The sequence below is a fragment of the Camelus bactrianus genome, unplaced genomic scaffold (assembly GCF_048773025.1).
Source record: "Camelus bactrianus isolate YW-2024 breed Bactrian camel unplaced genomic scaffold, ASM4877302v1 HiC_scaffold_44, whole genome shotgun sequence".
Taxonomy (NCBI): Eukaryota; Metazoa; Chordata; class Mammalia; order Artiodactyla; family Camelidae; genus Camelus; species Camelus bactrianus.
The window spans coordinates 5,956,638-5,981,367 of NW_027413960.1; the positions used below are offsets into that span (position 1 = coordinate 5,956,638).

The window sequence follows — 24,730 nt, forward strand, 5'->3', positions numbered from 1 at the left end:
AAAACCCGGGAAGCACTTTAGAACAGTGCTACACTAAATATAATTCACTGATCTCTGCCTGTCTATAAAATGCTAGTTACTAGTCTGCAGTGAGACAGAGGCTTGTATTAGAATGTAGAGCATTTAAATTAGTAAGCACACTGTTTAGTCCATCTGAAATTTTTTCAGAGCAAAATTTTCTTGATGAAGGAAACAGTATATTAAATTGCATTCTTACAAAAGCTTCTTATTTCAAAACAGACCAGTAATGCACAGTTTGCAGACCAGCTGCATTGAGTAGAACTTGTTTACGGAGCAGGTAGTTATATATCACACTGAAATATTTTATGATTTAGCAAATAAAAATTTTTATGTTAATACTGTTACCAAATAGGAAATCTTAATCCATATTTACAGCTTTTTTAGTAATTAAATTTTTATTTAAAAAAATCTCTTTAGTTGATTAGTTTGTCTGTGCCATTCCAGACAACTAGCTAACTGATTTTTTGTGAGACGTAGGTCTAGTGAAGTAATTAAGATTGCATCTTTTCAAAGACCTTTTTCTTTATGTAAGTAATATCATTTAATCCCATTCACCAGCCAGGGAAACTCATAGTTAACTGTTGACTATTTTGAATACCTAGATATCTGGAAATAGAATTTCTGTTTATAACCTTTTTAGTCTAGCTTGGTGGTGATTCTTTTTTCTTTCTCCCTTCCTTCCTTCCTACTTTCCTACCTTCCTTCCTTTTTTCTTTTTTCTTTTCTTTCTTTTCTTTTCTTTCTTTCTTTCTTTTTTCTTTTCTTTCTTTTCTTTTCTTTCTTTCTTTCTTTCTTTCTTTCTTCCTTCCTTCCTTCCTTTCTTTCTTTCTTTCTTTCTTTCTTTCTTTCTTTCTTTCTTTCTTTCTTTCTTTCTTTCTTTCTTTCTTTCTTTCTTTCTTTCTTTCTTTTTCTTCTTTCTTTTTTGCATCTAGCAGAAAACAAATAATTTATTTTTTTGTTTTCAGTTTATAACCTTTAAAGTTTCTTAATTTAACTAGGGCAAACATATTTACATAAAGCCACCAGAACAAGGATCACTTAAAGAGCTGGATGTAAAAAATATGATTGCAGTATACTACAAATATGGAATCTTTTTATATGAACTACAAAAAGCAGCATTTATGTTTATAGAGTTCAGTGCGATTGTTTACATTAAAAAATCCTGTAAATTAAGAAGGCAACAACGTGACAGAAGAAAATACAACCGCTGGACACACGAGCTCCTCTCTGGGGAAGCACGTGGGCAACTCTGTCCTGCAGAGCTTCTATTCATGACACGATCTTCTTTTCTGGGATATGCAGGTGTCTCTTCTGGGGTGACGGACACGAGGACAACAGTGCCAAATGTGTGACTCTTTGTGTGGGAAGTGGATCGAATGACAGCCTGAGTGGCATCTAATTCCAGGTCAGACCCCCTTTCCAACTCACTCTGGATAAATAAGGTCACCAAGGTCAAAGACACTGAGAAGACAGGACAAGATAGACAACCCACCAGCCAGAAAGGAGAAAAATGTTTTAAAATTTATAGCTAGAAGTGCAGAGTATAAAAAGTAGATGGAGGAGGGGAATATTTCAACTTGACAGTTGGGCGGTGTTGCTGCAGAGGGGCGGGTAGCACTTCCTGGTGCGCTGTAGCTTAGGAACACAGGCGAGGGAGGGGCAAACAGAAAGGGGAAAGGGAACAAAATCCCTTTTGGGGATAGCAGTAGATTTTAGAGTGAACCCTTTAGAGTAAACCCAAAGCAAACCTCAAATCTAAAACCACCCCTGCAAGTCATAATTCAATTCTTTGGCTGTCAGACAGCCCATCCCAGCTTTTACTTGCTGGTATTAATGGCTCAACACTCCCAAAGGAAGAGTTATGGGCCACCTTCCCTGGCCCTACCTGGACTTCTATCCCTCAGCTCATGTGCCCTGGCTGGGGTGGTGTTGCAGGTCCTGACCTGAGAAGATGGGGCGAAGCAGTGGGTGAAGGTGAGGGTGGTGGCAGCTGCTGCGGCAGGCCACGAGGCAAGCAGGGCCAGGTAGAGGGCAGCAGGTGGGACGGGGTGGAAGGTGAAAGGCCCAGGATGGACCGCTGTGGCGGGAAAGATGTGGATGGGATGGCTAGTGAGAAAGGTGGCAGGGTGGCCAGGGATGATTGCGTGAGTAAGGTGGGACAAGGAAATGAGGATCAGGTGAGGATGGGGAGTATGATGTACTGGGGCAAGGGCTGGGGTGAGGGTAGGGGTGGATGCCGATGGCGGCGGCAGCTGCTGCGGCGTGATGCTGTAAGACACAGGCTGAGCGGCTGTGCCGGAGGTGGCAGAGGCTGTGGCTGGCTGCTGAGTGTGGACGGGCTGCCAGGCTGGAGCGGCTGGGCCGGGGCAGCAGAGGCTGGGCAGGCATTTGCTCGCTGGGCCAGCAGCTGCTCTGGGTGTGTGCTGTGCGGCCTGCTGGAGCTTGCTGTGATTCTCCAGCCCCTGGGGGGCTAGGGAAGCACCTCGGTCCATCAGCTGAGTCAGTCCTAGGCTTCCCCCCGACCCCGGAGGTGCATAACTGGGGAAGTGCTCCAGGTCTGACGCTGTAGGCAGCAAGCCGGGTTCCACAGGGCCTGGTTGGCTGCCACTCTCCGAGGACTCGAGGGTGTCCCCAGCACTGGCGTCAGGGAGAAGTTATGGGTGATGGTTGGGTCCCCAGGATAGCAGTCAGAGTGCACTGGGGAGCCTAGCGGAGCCACAGGGTGATTAGCAGTGGCTTCTTCAGACTCTGGCTCTTCTGGGGGCAGGTCTGATAAGGGGCTGGCTGTTTCCTCTGAGGGGAGCTGATGTCCAGATGGGGCACCTCTGCTCCCTGGAGGCCCTTCTCCTGTCTCTGACTGTTCTTGCTCTTCCCCCTTTCTCAGCCAGACTCTTCACATTTCTTGGGGCTAGGCTTTCAGGAAGCTGGGAGCTTTCCTATTGGTGGAAGAACAGGCTTACTGCTAAGAGAAGGTGGGAGCTTGGGCCCAAACTGACCTTGTGGAGGGTCCTTGAGCTTCAGCCAGCTTTACTAGGGGTGGCCAGCATCTCCTCACTCACACTGGGTTTCCTCTCCACTTTCCTCGACTGAATCTTCTCCAGTAGTTTGGCAGTGACAGTTCTTGTCTTCAGGGCTGCAGTCACCTTCTGACCCTCTTCCTGCACCGATGTTGCTGTTCTGGGAAGGTGGGCCTTCCCCTCTGCCATCTTCTTCTTCTCCCCGGGGCCTTCTCCCCAACCCGATCGAAAACAGTGGGGCGACCGGGAGCGGTAGATTTTAAAGCGAATGAAGTCTCGACAACCAGACCGCCTGTCCTCGGGGCTCTCGTGACCCCATGATCCCTTCCTGGAGCCTGACCTCTGGGAGGGGCTCCAGGTGTGCGGCCGCGGCCCCTGCTGCAGCTCCGGCTCCGCCGCCGGCTGTGGGACCTCGATCGCCCCTTCGTGCGACTCTGAGACAGGCACCGGGACTGGCCGCAGCTGGGGCTGTGGTCATCACAAGAAGATGAGTATTTGTGCGCTTTGGACCGGTGCTTGGAATTGGCGTAGTCTGAGTCATCCGAGTCATGGGAGCTATTGGAGTGCCTTGGTGATCGGTCACTATAGCCACTGTAGCTGTCACCAGAGGAACTGCGAGGCCTACTCTGGCAGCTCTGGTCTGAAGACGCGTCTGAGCTACTTGAGTAAGAAGGCCGGGGAGGAGCGGTGTGAGGAGCGGCGCCGACCAGGCCGTGAGCGGCTGCGGTAGTGCTCGCTGCCCGGCTCCTCCACCCCCTGCTCCCCCCTCCTCCCTCCTCCTCACTGTACTGGGGTGGGGACTTCAGGTGCAGCCGGCGTGACGAAGCACCATCACTATCCTCATCTCCTTTGCTGGGTCGACTCCGATGGCTGGAGCGGCTGCTCCGTTTGGTGCTAGCTCCTCGCTGGCAGGATGAAGCTGGAGGCTCATCTTTGTGTTTCCTCTCACCGTGATCTTGGGAGGTGCCACCGGCCCCAACTTCATCCTTCTTGCCGCTATTTCCTTCTTCAGCTAGAAGGGGTCTCCGCTGGGAACCGTCCTGAGCTCGCCGCGTCTTCGTGGTGGTGCAGGGCTACCACTCCCAGCTGTTCTGGTTTAGGCCCCGGCTCAGAAGCTTCTGGGGCTGATGACTTATTTTTCTTTTGTTTTCATTTCCTGCGCTTCTTAGACTGCTCCCCAGACTCTGCCTTAGAGCTTTTCTCTTCTGGGTCAGCTTTGTGTTTCCATTTGTGTTTGCTGGATTTTTTGTGTTGCTTTTTCGTTTTGTGTCTGTGGGACTTACCAGATCATTCTTTCTTGCTAGGAAGGCTTCTCCATGTGTCTTCTGTCTCTGACCCATGGCTGCCTCTGGATTCTTGCTTATTCAGGCTGCTACAGGCAGACCCTGAAGCAGGGGCATCCAATCCACCTCCTGAAGAATGCTCTACATTATCCCCCTCTTCCTTGCTTTTATTTGGCTCACCAGGATCACAGCCTTGGAGACGGTCCTTTGAGGAGCCTCCTATGTCCTTTGGCTTTTCTGTCCCTTTAGCTCTGGCATCGTTGTTCTTTGAAAGCTTAAAGTCAAAGTACAAAGAGTTACAACTGTATGAAATGGAGGGTTCTGCCTTCGTGAAAATTAATAGTTCTGATGGCCAGTGGAGGGCAGTGCTTTCATCTTTGCTCAAAACTGGAAAGAAGGGACCAGTAGGATGTTTAGGCCCCTCCCGGCTTTCTTTCCCTGGTGGAGGGGCCTGAGGGGGTTCTTTAGAAGGGTTAGACTCTCTGAATCCTTCTGACTGACTTTCTAAGCTTTGTTCACTTTCATCCCCTCCTGAGGTCGTCTTTGTCTCAGCTTTGCTCCTACGCTCTGAGGGCTCAGCCACACTGGTTTCCGTCGGTCTTTTCTAATCCTTGGCTTGCTGCCAGCTTGACGCAGCCCTTAGGCTTGGGAGAACTACTTGTTTTGCTCTCTGGGGGATTCTTTGGGTGTGTACTATTATCACCTTCCCTTTGTTCACTGGCTGTCATGAAGAGTAGGAAAGGAAGATTAGGTTTTACTTCACACTGTGCTGGGGGGATGTAGTGGTAGTATTCTGGCTCTGCAGCCCCAGCTCCTTCTTCTTACTTCATTCTTTTTAACTTAGATAATGTTGAGACAAGGGACCCTCCATCCTGAGGGTGTTCATCCTCTTTTTTACCATCAAGATTACTGCTACCATCAGAGTCTCCCACCTTCTGAAGTCCTTAGTCAGAAGCCTTCTCAGCAGCTTTTGTTCCATCTTCAGAGGCCCCTTCCTCTGCCTGGTCACTGAAAACTGATGCTATTGATTCAAGTTTGACAGGACCCTTCTTGGCAAAGGAAAATGACAGCCCCAGTTTTTGCAGTGGGGTCCCCAGATTATTCTTAATGCCAAAGCTGATGCCTTGAGAGGCTAGCCAGTGAGCCTGTGCCAGTCCAGTGGTATTAGTGATTTGTATTGCAGTGAAAGGGCCTCCTTTATCTGTGGAGAATTCAGATCCCAGGCCGCAAGTAGCGGGCCACTTCCAGGTGCACATTCAGCTTGTTTTCTTTGCTCTGCCAGCTCATGGAGCCACCATAGGGCTTTCTCCTGTTTCCCCTCATCCTTGCGGGATTTTGAAGATACATTTCAAGCAAACTCTCTCTGCTTAAGATCCTTCCATCTCTGCTTGTGTGCATGACCATAGGAGTTGATATGGTTGTCAAATTCCTGGTGTTTCTGATATTGCTTATCACGGAGTTCACAGTAAAAGCTGGCTCTGAGATCTTCCAATGCTTTGGCAATAGCCTTTTCTTTGTCACAATAATCCCTGTACTTATGTCTCAGTTCTTCTGTGTCTTCTTTTTCCACTTCTAGGACACGGTGCCGTACCGCAGCATCTTCAGCATAAGCAAGCTCCATTTCCATGCAAACCCATGCCCATGACATCATACTTGACAACAATCAGAATGGGATCAGTTTTCCCCTGAAGAGATTTTCCCCAATGCCTGGCCCAGCTTCCACCCATGTGTCTGGAGTAAGTGATGTCTAATACTCTCCAGTTCTATAGGCTTGTCAAGTGATGCTTGTTCAATTTCCAAATGTCTTTCTTCATACTGATCAAAGTGATTACCCTGAAAATCTTGGTCCTTGTTGAAGTGGGAGAAGCAGTCTGCCCTCTTGCCGCCTTCACTCCTCTCAGGATGATGTTCTCCGGTTCACTCCTTCCCTCCCATGACACCTGCCCCTTGCTCCCCTCTTGGTGATTCTTAAACTTTGTGATTTCTGAATTACATTTCATGGAGAAGGCTGAAATATGCTTGGTGCTTTTGAGGAACAGCCAGTATGACTGCCAAGGACTATGCCAAGGGAAGGTATTAGGAGATGAAATTAGTGAGGTAATAGTGTAATATCATATAGGGCTCTAGGCTATTGTAGCAACTTTGACTTTTGCTGTGAGTGATCTGGGAAGCCATTCAAGGATTTTGGACAGAGGATTGACATGATCTGACTTTGAGTTTCACTAGAATTCTCTGGCTGTTATGTTGAAAATAGAAGTTGGTAGGGGGTAAAGACAGAAGCAGGGAGATCAGTCAGGAAGCTGTTACACTGGCAAAAGATGGTGGTTCTTCAAACAGGGTGGTAGAAGTGGAGATTATAAACTGTGCTCAGATTCTGGATACAGGGCTGACGGAATTTGCTGATCAGTTGAATGTGCAGTGTGAGTGAAGTCAAGGGTTAGTTACCCTGTAGTTTTTGGTTTGAACAACCAGAAAGTTGGAGTTAATATCAATTGAAACAGGAAAAAAATGGAAGGAACATGTTTAGGGAGGAACCTGAGGAGCTTGGTTTTGAGATGTTTACTGACATCCAAGTGAAGATACCAGGGAGGCAGCGGGGTGTAGAGTTCAGAAAAGAAGTGTAAATCATCACTGTACAATAAGACTTCCTGTGTTGATGGACATGTTCTGTTTCTGTGCTCACCAGTTTTGTAGTGGTAGTTAGACTGAGTGAGATCACGAATAGAATAAATGTAGATAGAGGAGGGAGGAGATGAGTGGACTGAATCTGGGACATGCCAGTGATTAGAAGCTGAAGAAGAGGAAGTATAGGGGTGTTCAGCTCTGTCGAGGACAAACAGGAGACTGATTGCCTAGAATCTAAATGAAGAGTTTCAAAGAAAAGTGAGAGATTAGCTGAATCAGACGCTGCTAATAGGTTTTGCAGGATGAAGACTGAAAAAATGACCATTGATCGAGCTGTAGGGAAGTAATCAGTAACCTTGACAAGTACGTGGGATGAGTACCTGACTAGAATGGGCACAAGAGAAAATCAGAAGCCCTCAGACATAGCCAGCAGTAATGTAACACAGTGCAGCCACTGTGGGAAATGATTTATCAGTTCCTTAAAAAGGTAAATACAAGCCAAAACATGGAAACAGCCTAAATGTCCATCAACAGGTGACTGGATAAAGAAGATGTGGTATATTTATACAATGGAATACTACTCAGCCTTAAAAACTGACAACATAATGCCATTTGCAGCACCATGGATGCTCCTGGAGAATGTCATTCTAAGCGAAGTAAGCCAGAAAGAGAAAGAAAAATACCATATGAGATTGCTCATATGTGGAATCTAAAAAAAAAAAACAAAAGCAAACAAACAAAAACAAAGCATAAATAAAGGACAGAAATAGACTCACAGAGAATACAGACTTGTGGTTACCAGGGGGGTGGAGGATGGGAAGGGATAGACTGGGATTTCAAAATTGTAGAATAGACTACACTGTATAGCACAGGGAAATATACACAAAATGTTATGATAACTCACAGAGAAAAAAATGTGACAATGAGTGTGTATATGTCCATGAATAACTGATAAATTGTGCTGAACACTTGAATTTGACACAACATTGTAAAATGATTATAAATCAATAAAAAATGTTAAAAAAAAGGTAAATACAGAATTACCATAGGAACCTACAGTTTCACCCAAGAGAAGTAAAAATACATGTCCATACAAAAACCTGTACTGAAATATTCATAGCAACATTATTCATAATAGCCAAAACATAGAAACAGCCCAGCTATCCATGAATTTATGAATGGGTAAGCAAACATGGTGTAGCCATACGCTGAGTCATTATTCAGCCTTAAAAAGGGATGTACTGATACATGCTAAGGTATGGAAAAGCTTTAAAGGTATGATAAGTCAAAGAAGCCAAGTCACAGAAGACCACATATTATGTGATTCCATTTATACGAAGTGTCCAGAACGGGCAAATGTATACAGACAGAGAGTAGGTCAGTGGTTGCTTAGAACTGGGGGAGGTAGGAGGGAAGTAGAGACTGACTGCTAATAGGTATAGAATTTCTTTTAGTTGGGGAGACAAATTTTTAAAATTAGATCATGTTAATTTCACAATCCTGTTAATATACTTTAAAAACATTGATACTTTAAATGGGTTAATTATATGGTATGTGAATTGTATTACAATAAAGCTGTTTTTAAAAAGAGAAAGGTAAGGAATTGACAAGAGTACTTGAGACGAATAGAAGAATTAGTCTTAGGTAGTACAGCTAGTTCATCCTTAGCAACAGGAGGGAAGATAAGATGTATTAAAAATAGATGCAGGTAAGTGGGTAGATGGTGGTTGTGGTAGCTTTTTGGAAGGTCTTTTGACTGGTTTTTTTTCTCTCAGTGAAATGGGAAACCAGACGATCAGCTGAGAGTGAGGATGAAGGAGGAGCTGTTGAGGATGGGAAGGAAGGTGTAACACAGACGAGTGAGGAGGGAGGTGCAGGACGATTCCTCAGCATCACCTGTGAGGTTGGTGAGACCAGCCAGCAGGGCTTCTCCAGTCACATTCCGCTGCACAAGGGCAGGTCTGAATAGCGGGATTTAACCAGAGCTGGGTTTTTGCCAAGTGAGCACGTTGAAGAGTCTACAAAATTGAAGATATGTGTAGAGAGTGATTATAAACATGAGCCATAGAATTTAAGTTGCATTAAGAGACAATAAGGCTATAAATATGTGGAAGGAAGATGTGATTGGGTTAATGGATGGTAGGCTCTGATAGAGCTGAAGAATTTTTGGAACCTGATAATAACAAACCCATGTGACCATAAGATCTGAGATAAGGTGAAATAGAAGATTTTTGTTGGAGAAGATGTCAATTAACAAAGGCCAGGGTATCAGATGAGTTATCTCTATGAATATTGAAATTACTGAAATTTATGGCAAGGTTTGTGACAGAAAGAGAGCTGGAAATGAGGAGATTCAGTGAGAACATCTCAAGACCAGTCAGAAGTTGGTGGAGGACTATAGTCAGGCGGGTGGATAATGGGTAGTATTAGATGATGGCACGGGTATTGCAACTCGGCATTTCAGGGAGAAGAGGGAGAAGGAATGACAATGAGGAGCAATAGATACCTGATCTACCTCCAGGCTCACTGGTAAGAATGTATGAGAGAAAAGAGCTTTCACTAGAGAGGGTGGGAGTATCATCAAAGGACAAATTTAATTTAGGCAAGAAGGTAAAGGACAAATTAAGAAAACAAAATACTTGGAAAATTTTGTTGTTGAGAGACCATGAGTTCCAGGGGACACTGAAATTCAAGATAAGAATTTAGGAGTCATTCATATAAAAATAGTATTTAAATCTTTGGAAATTGGTGAGATCATGAAGAGAGGAAGTATAGAGAGAGAACAGAAGTGGGTCCAGGATTGTCCCCTGAAGCTTCCCAGCATGCCAAGATTTGGGTAAAGCAGTGTTTCTCACCTTTTTTTTCATTGTTCCCCAAGGAGCCTTTGTAGACATTTGTGTCCTAATCATGCACTCCAGGAAATTTTAACACCACAGATACACTGTTTGTCTCTTCATGTACTGTGACCCTTTGAAGGCCACAAACCATTATAATATCTGAGATAATTTCCCCCCACCTTCCAAGAAGCATTTTTTGCTCCTTTGGGGGCAAGGTTGCCTCCACTGAACTGCATGGGTCACAGGATAGAGAAGTGAGGGGAGGAGTAACCACTAAGACAGGAGAAAAGCCAGGAGAGGGTGACATAGTGAAGCCAGGAGAAGGAGCGTGTGAGAAGGGACAAGAAAGGGTCCTGAATACTGGAGAGTACTTTCCACATGATTTGGCAACGTGGAGGTTACTGTGACCGTCACAGAAGCAGCGTCAGCACACTGACGGGCCAGAAATGCAGCGGTGAGTGAAGAGCATCTAAGAGGCGAGTAAATGAAGGCTCAAGTGAGGGTGGCTTTGAGAAGCTTGTCTGTAGATGAGTATGAGGAGTCGGCGAAGAGCAGGAGGAGGCTTAATGGGGAACATGAGCCTTGCTGTCAGTTGTGTGATACAGTTAGACTCTAAACCCTTACAAAGAAGCAGAAAGAATGTTTTGGTAGGTGGAAACTATTTTAAGCTCAAGCTAGAGGTGAAAACATGTAAGACGTATTTGGAAGAATGGTGAAGGAGTACAATTTGCCTGTGGTTGTTAGCTGTGTGTCACACTGTTTTAGGGATGGAGACTGTTTTAGTAGGCTGCAGCTAAACTCAAGAGTCTTGGGAGCTAAGCAGGACAGTTTGGGTTTACTATGGTAGGCTGCTTAATTTATCTTAGTTTCTTACGTGGAGTACATAACATGTTAAGTGCAATGTTTAGGGTGGTCTGGTTGAGACCAAACAGGAAACAGTAGTTCACATGTAGTCAAATATTAACAGATTTTTGAATGCCTACTCTATATAGAAAATGTGTATTTTTGAGCCCAGTTTCCTATTCATCTCTTCCATTATCCAACCACTGTCTGCCCTACTTTTTTTGTTCTCATATCGTGACCATAGTCACCTAAACATGCACTGTCCAGTATAGCAGTCACTAGCCACGGGTGGATATTGAGCGCTTGAAATATTGCCAGGGTGAACTGAGATGTTCTCGAAGTGTAAAATACACCCTGGATTTCAAAGATTTAGCCCACACAAAAAAGAATATAAAATATCAATAATTATTTAAAATGATTATGTGTTGAAATTAAATATTTATAATATACTAGGCTAAATAAAATGTTATTTATTAATTTCACCTGTTTCTTTTTACTTTTTTTAATGTGGCTACTAAAAATTTAAAGTTACACATAGACTCGCATTTGTGGTTTGCATTATATTCCTACTGGACAGCACTAACCGAAATCATGCCGCCATGCCACAGCTGCTAACTGCTTTCTAGCTCTGCTCTCTGTGCTGTCAGAGGCTGATGCCACCTAACTGCCCTCCACCCTGCTAGTTAATGCCATCACTCTACTTGTCTTTGTATACACTGCCCGGTGAGAAAATGAGCTCATTTGCTGTTAGTTCCCATAACTAAAGAACACGTAGTGGCAGAGACCCATGAGCAGAGGCAGAGGGTGTCTGAGTGGAGGAACTAATGGTAGAAAAGGGTAGGACTGGAGTGGAAATAAAAGCATTGTCAGTTGTAATGCCTCATCATTTACAGATGAGATGAGCTCAGAAAGGTGAGATAACGAGCTGTCTCTATCTGGACAACTTCTTGTCAGATTTTTAAAAATCTCAAAAATATATCCCCTTTTCCTCTCCACCCCTCAAAAGTGTTTTTAGTATATTTTAAATTCCTATACTTTTCTTTTTCTTCTCCTCTCCCTTTTTTCTTATCCAGCAAGCACTGACTTATGTACTGCGGACAGCTTATTTGAAGGTGTCAGCAATACAGTCAGTGCGACTACATAAACGTACTTTACAATGAAAACGTTAACATGGTATTTTTCTTGAAAAGAAAGTAACTTGGTATATTGAATTTATCTAGCTAGCAAAGTCCTGAGGAAATAGGACACATAATAGAGAATTTTTTTAATTAGGGAAAAAGAAAAATCAATGAAGGCTATCCAGATCCGGGGTACCTAAAGAGGCCTGAACATCCTTAATGAGGGGGCTCAGCTGCCAGGGACGTCGTGAGAGTAGTATGATCCTAATGGGAGGGGGGAGGAGCGAGCCAGCATGATGTGAGGAAAGAGATTCTGAAAACTCGGCCTCACCAAAAGTGAACTTTATTCAAGGCCAATCCTGCCAGAACAAATGGTTTAATTTTCTAAGCTCTGTGGATTTTCTCCTCTTGAGCTTACTCCAGTTCTCTGGAGAAACCAGAGATACTTTTGCATTAATAAGCAAACAATAGAAGAAAGATTGCAAAAGACTGTAAAATTAATTGCTTCCCTAGCACCTAGCTGAGGAACCACAGGGAATGGGGATTTTGGCTGGCAAAGGTTAGAGGAGGAGTGAATTTTAATTTGGAAATTTCTGTTCCTAGAGTGTTAGAGCAGGGCCAGAGCTGGGCTCAGCTTGTTGGAGGCTCTAGCGTGGGGAGAGGAACACGGCAAGCTGGGGTACCTAGGAAGCGCTGGGGGATCTCAGTAATAAGGTGAGGAGGAGGTGAAGGTGGAAAGCAGAAAATGGGTAGGAAGACAAAGTAAAAAAGCATAGCACAAACTAGAATGTGCAGCGTGACTTTAACCACGCAGGCCAGTCTGTGTGATGGTGAGACTAGCACTGTGTGTCACAGTCAGGAAAATAGTTATTGAGATGGTGGTGCTGTCTGACTTTTCAAAAGATAACTTATGTTCATCTTTTGAAAACAAATACAATAAAAGGAGGTCAGTGTGGAAACATTTTAATTTTGTTCAGAGTTGACTGTCTCTCCTTTTTTCCAAATGCTCACCTGGGGCTTCTGCCAAGCCTTCTCTTCCATTTTTGGCTTAATGTAGCTAGCTGCAGGTTTTTGTTCCTTGATTTCTCTTTGTCTAGAATATCCCATTAGTAGCAAAGTCTGATGGATCCTTTCTCTGAAATCCTTTCCTCTCTCTGTGTGCTGGTGCTTCACAGCAGGGTTTACTGCAGACTCTTTTGTTTCCTCTCCTCTCCAAATTAGCTTATGTACCATTGTTACCTTCCTAAGCACCAATTTCATCCTTCACTTGTCTGCTTTATTAAAAGCATAAAGATCCCTTATGATTTTTCACAAATAGCCAAACTTATTAATGTATTATTTATGATTTTCTATAATCTGATCAAGTTTGCCCATCCAGCCATATTTCCCACCACTCTGCAACATAATCTTATGTATAAACCTTCTTATAATCTGTCCATATGGCACGATGTTTCTTATGTGTGTTTATTCCATCACTTGTTCTCCCTCAGAGAATGCTGCTTCTCTCACTACCTTGGCAAGTTCTGTCCATTTTTCTGAATCTGGTTTAGATATGATCCTCTCCAAAGGATATTTCTAAGTGCTACAGGATTTATCAACATCTCTTTTCAAACTCATTCGGTGCTTAAGGCATTTATTACATTTTACACTTTATTATACTTTATCATTATCTTAATCTCTGTTTCCTGTATATTCTTTGCCCAACTGGATTATTAGCTTCTTTAAGGGAACAGGCATTTCCAAACAAGTTATTTGCTTTAACCTGTTACTAAACACAGAATAGATTCTCAATATTTTTGATTGAAATAGTGTTGTTGACCAATTGTGATAGAAAGGTTAGATAAGCGAGATAAAGCAGCATCCGTAAGCGATGATTTACTTAGATATCTGAAGCTGAAAGCTGCTCCCTTAGAAACTCAAACTCAGTCTTGTAAAAAATCTAACTCTCTATTATAAGTTTTCCTAAAAATATAGATATCTATTGCTGCATAACATATCAGCTGAAAATTTGGTTGCTTAAAATAATGAACCTTTGTTATCTCATGTAGGTCAGGAAGCTGGGTGCAGGTGAGTGATTCTGGCTTAAGGTCTCTCTCTCTCTCATGAAGTTGCATTCAGTGTGTCAGCTAGGATGCAGTCTCATCTCCAGCCCAACTCAGGAGGATCTGCTTTCAAGCTTATGTGGTTATTGGCAGGATTCAGCTCCTCACAGGTTGTTGGATTGAGGTCCTCAGTTCCTCACTGTGCCCAGAGGCCTCCTTCAGCTCCTTTCCATGCAGGTCTCTCCAGGACAGCTCAAAATATGGCAGCTGGCATTCCTCAGAGGGAGCAAATGAGGGAGCACCATGCCCAAAGCCACAATAGTTTGTATTCTTATTTTGCAAGTGGTATCTCATTAATTCTGTCATTTTATTCACTAGAAGGGAGTCCAATCCACACTCAAGGGAAGGGGGTTATAAAAAGGTATGACTGTCAGGAGATGGGGATGATTGAGGTCCATTGAAGAGGCTACCTCTATCAACTAGGCTATTCTCTTGTCCATAGAGGTTTTCTGACATCAGAAAAAGAGGAGTTCTTAACTGGATTTTTTTCCAAAATTATTCTATTCTTAGCACTTAAGTTTTTAATCAATGATAGCCTTTCTAGAGTCATTTTAATATTGAATAATATAGTGTTCTGCATCTTGACCCTTCTAAAGTGTTAGGAAAGCATATACTACAGTCTGTTATCAGGATCAATACAGAACTTTAATGAAATACAGGATACAAGTATAGCAAATATGCTCTCAATCATTTGAATAAATAATGTATAAAACTTACTCAAAACATAATTTTCAGTTAAATGTATTAAAACCTCAACATATAAATATATAATGTGCCATGTATGATAAGGACACAAACATATTTGTTAAGTGTGTGTGTGTGTGTGTGTGTGTGTGTGTGTGTGTGTGTATGTATATCATATATATTTCTATGAATCAATTAGTTTAATGCTTTTAGGGCTATATAATTCTATGAATCAGTTAATTTAATGCTGTTAGGGCTATATATTTCTGTGAATCAATTAATTTAGTGCTTTTAGAGTTCCTGTGCCTATGGTGGAATAAAATTACTACTAGATTTTGCTCTTAAAGTTCTAATTAAAAGCATAAATAATAATATATTGATGCTCATAGGAATTCTTTCATTATCAGAGTTGGAAAGATTAAGAGAATACTTGATGCAGTCTTTAGAAGTTTATATTAAATTAGAAAATAAAGATTATATTAACAGTTTCATCAACATGTTAGTGACTTGGGAGGCTGGATGAGAAGTTGGTTCCATATGTTACTGTTTATATCAAAATAAATTCCAGGTAAGTTAAAGATTTAAACATTAAAAAAAGCAAACATAAAATTACATGAAGAATGCATTTGGAAATGTTTGTAGACTCTGAAAAGGTGAATATCTTTCTAAACATGACATCCAACCCAGAAGCCATTATAGGAGAACTGACTGTATTAAAACTAATTATTTCTGAATGGTGAAAATAGGCAAAAAATGGGGAAAATAAATATTTACCACACATATAACAGGAAATGTTCTAATTCGTCTAATAGAAAAATAACTTTTATAATTCAACAAGAAAAGAGTAAAACTTGTATAGGCAAGTGATTCAAAGAAAAAAGTGTATATAGTTAATACATAGTTAAAAAGGCAAAACATAGATTAAAAAGGTACTTCATATATTAAAATAGTGCTACATATGTTTAAAAGGTGCCACATACACTAAAAGTCATATATGTATTAAAAATGTGATCCACAAATGATAAATGCTAGAGAGAATGTGGAGAAAAGGGAACCCTCCTACACTGTTGGTGGGAATGTAGTTTGCTGCTGCCATTATGGAAAACAGTATGGAGATTCCTCAAAAAACTAAACATAGACTTACCCTATGATCCAGCAATCCCACTCAGCATATATCCAGAGGGAACTCTGATTTTAAAAGATATGTGCACTCCAATGTTCATAGCAGCACTATATACAATAGCTAAGACATGGAAACAACTTAAATGTCCATCAACAGATGACTAGAAAAAGAAGCTGTGATGTATTTGTACAATGGAATACTACTCAGCCATAAAAAATAATAAAATAATGCAATTTGCAATATCAGTGGACTTGGAGGTCGTTATTCTAAGTGAAGTAAGCCAGAAAAAGAAAGAAAAATACCATATGATATCACTCATATGTGGAATCTAAAAAAAGAAAAAAGACACAAATGAACTTATTTACAAAACAGAAACAGACTTACAGACATAGATGACAAACTTATGGTTACTGGGGGATAGGAGGTGGGAAGTGATAAATTGGGAGTTTGTGCTTTGGAAATATTAACTACTATATATAAAATAGATGAACAGGTTTCTTCTGTACAGCACAGGGAACTATATTCAATATCTTGTAGTAATCTATAATAAAAAATATGAAAATTAATATATGTATGTATATGTATGACTGGCACATTATGCTATACACCAGAAATTGACACAGTGTAAACTGACTATACTTAAATAAAATTAATTAATTAATTAATTAAAAGGTGATACCAATAAAAGTACATGTATAAAAACTATTAAACTTTTTGAAGTATAGTTGCTTTACAATATTATATTAGTTTTAGATATACAGTATAGTGATTCAGTATTTTTATAGATTATCCTCTGTTAAAAATTATTACAAGATAATGGTTATAATTCCAAGTGCTATACAGTATATCATTGTTTGTATCTTTCAGTTCCGTACCCCTGTGTTGCCCCTCCTCCTTCCCTCTCTCCACAGGTAATCGCTAAGATATCAGTTTTTTTAATGTAAGGAGAAGTTTGTTTATGTCTAAGAATGGCAGACATTTAGAAGAGTGGTAACGCTTGTTCTTGGAAAAGTGTGAAGATAATGTTTATACTTGTTGATGAAACTTGGTTAAACCTTTTAGAGCTTTATTGTAGTGACATGGCAAGATGCTCAAATATATTGTAAAGGGTAAGAAAAAATTCCAAAGCATTGTAGGATGTACACTGGAAAAATTTATGTGAGACTGTGACTAACAGTTAACATTGATTTTCTCTGAATGGGATTGAGGAGTCACTTTTGTATGTCGCATGTTGCTATAATTTATCATTAAAATATATTACCTTCGTAATTAGAAAGAAAACATTTCTAAAAGGCAATTTTACAATTTCTCTTTACAGGAGATTACATGCTTGATACAAAGCCAAAAGAAATGCCAGAAATTCTACATTTAAACTATGAGCAGGTAATTGACACAATTTTTGTTATATTAAAATATGTAATTTTAACTTATGGATGTATTCTTTGATCCCTATCAGTGGCTTTTCAGGTATATTCTTTGATTTCTTTATTTTGAACACCCTTTCAAAAATATAAAAAACATCCTTTTTGTAAATGAGGATAAGGAATTTTTATTATTTTTTAAATGTGATGATGTATGGTGGTTTTATTTTTAAAGCCCTATCATCTAGATATGTGTACTGAAGTATTTATGGATGATATAAATATGTCTGGGCTTTGCTTCAAAATAATACAGACGAGGGGAAGTGGGTGGGGGTAAGGGTGAGGCGTGCTTAGCCAGGGGCACATGGGATTATTATAATTGTCTACTTTTGTGTCTGCTCAAAATTCCCTACAATAAAAAATAATCATAAAAGAAATGCAAATCAGATCAGTCTCTCCCCTCAAAAGCTTCCTCAGCTCCGCAGTTACTTAGGGTAAAATCCAAATATTTTCCTGTGTGGTTGGGACCCCACCACCTTCTGCAGGCTTCTCTCTGTCCCTCAGAAACCCCAAGCTCCTTCCCACCGCTGGGCATTCGCATCACCTGCCACCTGCCCCCTCTACCTGGAGCCCCCCACCACCTTATCAACACACCTTATCAACCCTCCCTCACCCCCCAGGTCTCAGCTTAGACATATTTCTTAAGGCACTTTTATCAACCACCAAACCACAGGGGGCCCCATTAGACTCCCTTGTGGCACGGCATCCTGTGTTCTTCCTTCAGGAGGCTTATCCCAGCTGTGAGGGCAGGAATGTGTTTGGAACTTTCTCCCCACAGGACGGCCAGCTCTGCGAGGGCCTGCCGCCCCCAGGCCTCAGGCAGTGCCTGTCCCAGAACGCCCTCCCCTGCCAGTCATCTAATTCAGGTCCCAGCCTGGCCCTTTGCCCTGGATCTGAAGCCTGACCAAGGAAGGCCAGAGAAACAAGGAGAAGGTGGGCCAGGGTTGCCCCCAGAACCAAAGGTGGGTTTGCCACCTGCCCAGCCCTCATCCAGACACGAATTTCAAAGCAGCCCAGGAAGTTTCTCCTCTAGAGCATGGGAACATCATCCCCACAGCCTTCTCCTCCCTCCCCCGTGTCTCCCTGAGCCCCCACCTCCTTGCTGATCCCACCCAATCCCAGCTTCCCAGGACCTGAGTGTGTCTCCCTGGCTCAGACTCAGCCCCACTCCCCCAGCCCCAGCCTGGCTCCAGGCTCCAGGGATGAGGGGACATGATTCTGAACAGGCAACTTAGGGGTGAGGACCACGGCAGAGCCCCCACTGATGCTGAGGATAGGCATGAGGGGCTGGGAGGAGATGAAGTCCAGGATCTGGGCCACAGCCTCAGTGCCGAAGTTGCCCTCAGAGATGATGCCTTGGACACCGGAAGCACCCAGCAGCCCGCAGATCTGGGTGAGAAGACTGCTGCGGTTGGTGGTGTTGACCCCCACGGTGAGTGGTTGGATCTCTAGGAGCAGGTCCAGGAAGCTCTGGGGGATGAGGCGGGTATGGGCCTGGGCCTGCAATGGCCCTGAGCTGCCGAACACCACGGCCACCGTCACAGCCTGCTCGCCCTGCCCGGGGCCCAGCCCTGCCCAGGCATCAAGGAGTGAGGTGAGCAGCACGGCTGGCCACAGAGCCCCCCACCATGTCCACCAGAGGGTCCTGCAGAGAGACCAGGGTAGGCATGGGGAGGGAGGCAGAGGCACGAGGAGAAAAGAGAGACAGAGAGGAGGCGAAGGCCAGCGTCACAGGGGCACACATCCAGAGGATGAAAGAGAAGAGGCGGAGCCTCCTTCCTCAAAGAGAGGCAGAGAGAGAGGGAGACAGACAGACACAGACAGACAAAGAAAAAGAGACAGAGGTTAGCTGAGCATCCAAGCGCAGCCCAGAGGGTGGGGGCTGGGAAGAAGATGCCAGGCTAGGTGCTCATTACTTCCGTTTTATGGGTGAACACCATGCTTGGAAACTCATCCATCTGGGTTCTGCCCCAGGAAGGTACACAGCAAATGCTAATCTGGTGCCAAGTGCATGGATTTGTGTGGAGAGGCTTGAGTTCAAGTCCCAGTTCTGCCACTTACTAATTGTGTGATCTTGGGGAAGTTGCCTAGCCTCTCTGAGCCATGTTTTCTTGCCTGCAACAATCACAGGACCTACTTCACAATGGTGTGAGGGGTGCCCGCTCTTATCAGCATCCTTATCCTACAGGTGACAGCCCCACAGCCAGGGGAAAGCAGGCAGCTCTGTCACACACACACACACACACACACACACACACACACACACACCATTCTCCATCCTAAACTGGACCTAACATCTCCAAGTAACCTCCTCTGCATAACCCTGCCTGTCTCAGAGCCCCCTCCTCCTGGGCACTGGACATCCCTACCCTCCCCCCATTGCCTCAGTTAGTAGCCGCTCTTCCACAGCAGGTGTGTGACCCAGTTGATTTGTTCGGAGCTCAGAGTGACCTGAAACCCTGAGGTATCTCACATATGAGCTGCCTCCCTAGGCCATCACTGATGGGAGGGGATTTTTACCATAACCCAAGGGCCTGATGTGTATCCCTGCTAAATGAGCATCATGGCTTTGGACTGGGACCAACAGCCACACTGGTGAGTGGTGCCCATGCATGCAGTTCTCCCTCCCAGCCAGCCATCAGCCACAGCTTTACCCCCTCTCCATCTCCATGACATCCCCAAAAAACTTCCGAAGAGGGGAGAGTGGAAGTGCGACCAGGCCGGGCCTGGTTGAATTCAGGAGGAGGAGACGGGAGTTTTGACTGGTGAGGGAATACTGTGCTCACTTTTCTGCCCTTGCAACTCCCCCTGTGTGTGATTTCCTCGTACACTGACTTCCAATGTCAGCCTGGAGGCGCGTGTGCGTCTTGTGTGCGAGCCTGAGCGTGCTGTGCCCGCAGCTAGCTCCAACCAGAGGTTTCAAATTACACCTGAAAAGGGCACTGCCGTGCTTGTTCCACACTTTGCAAGGCCTCTCTGTGCTCCTCTCTGCCCATCCCTGTAGGTTCCCCACCCTCTGGGAAGCCCAAAGCTTCCCCCACCTCTGCCTCCCAGCTCTGAGCTCCAGATCTCTGCTGCCCAGAACAGCAGCCTCCAGTCACGTGTGACTATCGGGCACTTAAATGTGTCTCGTCGGAATTGTGGTGTGTCGTGTCAAATACACACTGGCTATTTAAGACTTAGTGTTCAAAAAGGAAAATATCTCAATATTTTTATATGGATTACATGACAAAAGAACATTTTAGATACATAGAGTTAAACACAATATAGCCTTAGAATTCATTTCACCTTTCTTTTTACTTTTTCTACTGTGCCTTCGTGAGCTCTCATGTGGTTTCTTTTGGAAAACGTGGCTGTAGATGAAGGTCCCAGGTCCTCCCTCAGCTCCAACGGGGCGCTGTCCCCCGAGACTCTCTGATGGGAACGTGTCCTCCAGGACTGGAGTTGAGGAGAGGAAGCTGAGGGAGGTCTTGCCTCTCACAGAAACGGATCTCAGGATGCCTCTGGAGGGAGGGGTCCCAATCAGGCAAGTCTTTGAACTTAAAATAGCAATGGGCAGACTCAAAGAGATGTAGACTCCAGAATGTTAGCACCACATGGCATCCAACCTCCCACAAAGGCAGGAGAGGGGGACCCACTGGCCTGAAACACTCCTCTGGCCACTGCAACCCTCAAACAGCACAGGTGCTCCCTGGTGCCCACAAATTAAGCCCAGACACTGAGTCTCATGGACAGAGCCCCACACACTCTGACCCCAACCAACTGTCCTCCCCTCCGTGGACCACACACTCTTGTCACTTAGGGGTGACCCTACTACCCTCGTCTCTTGGCTTTTGCTCTGCTGTTCCCTCAGGCTAGAATGTCCTCTTCCCACCACCTCTCTCTTGTCTGCACAACAGATCCCCGAATTTTCAGAGCCCAACCTCAATCCCTCTCCCACAGAGCACCTGCCTTAGTTCATCCAGGCTCTGGAAACATGCGTGAGAAGACAGAGGGTCTGGGTCTGGCTCTAGGCCGGTTGCCCTTCCCCCCAACCCACACCCCCACTTCTCCTGGGTTGGGGAGCTCCTCTGCCAGGGTTTCCCTTATTTTGCTCCGTGGCAGGTTATTTGCCAGCCCAAGATGCCCCCGACCCACACTGGACTATTGTCTTACAGACCTCTGCCCACCCAATTGGGGTCCACCCCTTTCACAAGTGGGCTGTTAATATTTTATTAACACCCGGGCCCCAAAAAGGGTCCAGGGAGAGGATGGCAATGGTCAGTCTTCCAGGACCCTCAGCATCACCTTGAACCGCCTGAGCATCTCCATGTGCTCGCCCAATCTCTGGCAGGCTCCCACACACGGATATGCACACACACTCAAACTCCAGACATCTGATGGCTGCCCCCTCTCCCAGGCCAGAAGCCTTGGTCCCAGGAGTTGGCCCCACCCACCAGCCACGCTGTCTCTGGGGGAGCCGAGGGACCGAGGCTCGGTGGCTCCTCTGGATCCACTTCCCTCCGAGTGAGCGGACTCTGCTTTACCGTCGGGTTTTCCTCCCTCCCTTTGGCTGAGCTAAAACCCAAACCCAGGTGTCAGGGGAGACAACCATTTCTCCATCATGACCCCACTGACGCGGGCACGGAGGTCTCCCTCCTCCAAGACTAACTCCCCCCTCCCCGCTGATTCCCCCCAACCCCCAGGGAACCTCTTACTCTTGGCCTGTGAAGTTCGGGGTATTTTTAGGCCAGCGATAAATAATTCATAGGGAAAGTGGCATCAGGCTACCCCCACGTGAGGAAGGGGTGTGTGCGGCGAGAGCCACCATCACCCGCGGCTCAGGGACACTGGCGTTGCGGCAGAGGCAGCAGCGGCGACTCCGAGTAACGGGACCAGCGCCACGCCTCCTGGCGGCCAAGCTGGGCACCACGCACTCCGCGCCCCTCGCCTCACAGCTACCCTCTGCGGGGGGGGCGTGTCCTCGCTGCCAGGCCCCCTTCCCCACTGCCCCAAGCTGGTCGCCACCCCAAGCCCCGAGGGTGGGGGTTGCGGAGCTCGCCTGACAGGCAGAGCTGTGGGCGGGTACCACCCCGGGCCTGCCCTGGGGGCAAACCCAGGGGTCTGGACCCCTGCTGACCCAATCCCCTGAACAATGCTATTGGAGTTTCTAGTATTGGCACAGCCAGAAACTACATGGGTTCCAAACTAGAATCTGCTGAGTCCCCTCCAAGTTCCTCAGTTTCTTCATGGCCTGGATCAGGACCAAGCCAGGGCAGTGCCCCCATCGGAGGGCTGGGACCCGAGCCAGAAGTCCTATCGGGTGAGCAGGGCTAGGGCTAGTGGAGTGAGCTCAGGGCCCAGTGGGGATTCCCCTTCTCTCACCCAGCAGGATCTTTGGATGGATCGTGGTGCGCACCTTTTGGAATTTTTTGGCTGCTGGGTGCCTTTGCCTTCTCATGGCCCTGGCCCTGCCCGCTTAGGCCTAGGCACCAACAGCCTTCCGCAGCAGGAGGCTCGGGGTTTCCCTTCCCCGCCGTCAGGGATCCTGATGGAAGACCCGGCAGACCAGAGCCAACCCACTGGTGCGGCAGCCAGGGCCCAGAGCACAGGGGCTCATGGCTCTCTCGGGTCCTCTTTGCCCACCGGTCCTTTCCTATCCTCGGAGCCTGGGTCCGCCTGGGAGCGAGGTCAGCACTTGGGAAGATCCCACAAAAGGTGAAGCCCAGGCTTATTACCTGAGGTCAGAGGAGGGAGCGGTATGCGGAGCAGCGGAGAAAAGGAAGAGCTGGAAGGGGAGGACCTGGGGGGAATCACGGCGGGTGAAAGGGCAGGGGTGTGAAGGCAGATGCGCGCAGTAGGTGCTCAGTAAACATCTGGAAGCAGGGGACCAGGCTTCTGGAGCCGCCGACAGCCCTCTTCGTCCTCTCTGCTCTGTGCCCTCTCCAGCTTGCTTCTGTCTGGCAAATCCGGCCATGGCCCCAGCTTACAGCCCCGTTCCCTCCACACCCACCCCCCACCCCCCGGCTTCCAGCAGCAACGGTTGCGGGGCCGGCAGCCCAGACTCCCGCGTCCAGCACCGCCCCCTCCCCCGCGGTGCCGTGTCGCCGGGAGGAGCTGGAGGGCCGTGTGCCTGTCACCTGGGTCTCTCTTCTTCACCTCCTCTCTGCCCGCCCCGGTCCAAACCCAAGGCCCAGACCCCGAGAGTCTCGGTCCCCCGACCGCCCCCTCCTCGGGGTCGTTGCGCTGGCCAGATTCTCCCTGGTGTCCCGCGTCTGCCTCCATTGTCCTTGCCCGAGAGGCGCCTGAGCCCAGCCCCAAGTTTGCGGCGCAGCTGGCGCCCCCAGCTAGCCGCCCTGCCACTCATCGAAGGGAAAAGGCGCTGCGCCGGCGCCCAGAGCCCGCACCGGCCGCCTCCCGCGCGGTGCACGTCCCGGCACCTTAGCTCCACGAGCTGGCGCACTCTGTCCTAGCTCGGCGGGCACCTGAGCCCGGGCGCCCCGGGGCCAGTGCCCGTGGCCCGTCCTGGCGGGCTGGGCCGGGCCCACCCCCGCGCCTCATGCCCCGCTCCGTGCTCTCCTCCTGTGGGCGGCTAGGCGCCCGGCTCCATCCCGGGGTGGGCTGCACCCGGCATGTCTGGCTCCCCGGGCCAGACAGCCAGCCAGCTGTGGGAAGCGCTGGCAGCCACCCGCGGGGGCCCGCCCGGTAACAACCATTCTTAACTCAGCCGTATTTATCACATGCCATGTTTTGCTGATCTGTTTTATATGAATATATATAATACATATATAATTAAATATAGATATCATTCTACACACCTATGTAGAATGGTAACCTGGTAATTTCCTTGAAAAAATTGACTTTCAAGTGAATTTGTCATTGATTCATCTTTACTCATTTATTTGTGTTTTACAATTAAGTTGCATTTAGAAAATAGTTCAGCAGATGATGTCTGGGGTATGGCATTAGGACAACACCAGCTGTTCCATAGTTTCAGTGTGTCTGCATTTCTTGGCATGTTCCTTAGAGACACTAATCTGTAATATACAAGGGAACACTGCGTTCTAAACTACTGACGCTGGAAGAAAGCAAGTAGAGCTTCATTTTCTTAAGTTTTCTTTTTGACAACAGAAGGCAAGAAGAAATCAGATTCTTACAGTGGAAGAAAGTATCAGCCAATGCAGAAACAGACATCAGTGGAAACTTTATATTTATTTTCAAAGTAACTTTTTCTACATACCTTCACCAGTATCCAAATGGCAAAAAAGAAAACTCACTTCAGTATTGCAAAATTTCTTGAATTTGAATGTTCTATAATCTAGTCCTAACAAAATCTAAAAGCCATTATATTACTGAAAGACATTTCCAGTGTGGGGGTGGGGAAGACCTAATTACTTGCTTTTTATTGGAGAAACACACTACACAGCAAACCTGAGTTAAAAGTAAAGGATAGAAAAACATATACCATGAAAACACTAATCATAAAAATGTAGGGCTGGCTGTATTACTTCTTTCAGAAGATGTAACAATCCTAAATGTATATTCACTTAATAACAGGGCTTCAAAATACACAAAGGGAAGACAGAACTGAAGGAATAAATTTAAAATTTCACAATTATAGCTGGAGATTTCAACATTTTTCTCTAAGTAGTTGGTGCAACAAATAGAAAGAAAATA

General features: G+C 45.7%; 1 pseudogene; it reads right to left on the reverse strand.

Annotated features, from left to right (window-relative positions):
- Nucleotides 1-1,027: 1,027 nt before the first annotated feature.
- Nucleotides 1,028-23,030, reverse strand: LOC141576903 (G patch domain-containing protein 8 pseudogene; annotated as a pseudogene).
- Nucleotides 23,031-24,730: the final 1,700 nt, after the last annotated feature.